Raw genomic sequence first — 214 nt, 5'->3', positions numbered from 1 at the left:
CTGTTGCTGTTCTTAGAAAACCCAATGTATGCACTTGCTGCTGCTGCTGCTGCTGCTGCTGCTGCTGCTGCTTTTGCTGTTGCTGCTGGTGTTGGTGTTGCTGGTGGTGGTGGTGATGGTGGTGGTGGTGGTGCTGCTGTTGCTGGTGGTGGTGATGGCGGTGGTGCTGCTGCTGCGGTTGTGGTGCTGTTGCTGCTGGTGGTGCTGCTGTTGT

The 214-nt window shown here is 57.5% G+C and overlaps 1 protein-coding gene across 1 annotated transcript in view; it reads left to right on the top strand.

Annotated features, from left to right (window-relative positions):
• EMH_0026270 (uncharacterized protein) overlaps positions 1-214 on the top strand; it is a gene marked incomplete at both ends in the record, with an annotated part of 3,720 nt that overhangs the window by 2,352 nt on the left and 1,154 nt on the right. The window lies entirely within an intron of this gene.

This window comes from Eimeria mitis, genomic scaffold, assembly GCF_000499745.2.
Source record: "Eimeria mitis Houghton genomic scaffold, Emh_scaff967, whole genome shotgun sequence".
Taxonomy (NCBI): Eukaryota; Apicomplexa; class Conoidasida; order Eucoccidiorida; family Eimeriidae; genus Eimeria; species Eimeria mitis.
The sequence above is the reverse complement of the archived record's forward strand: the minus strand, read 5'-3'. Positions and strand labels throughout refer to the sequence as shown.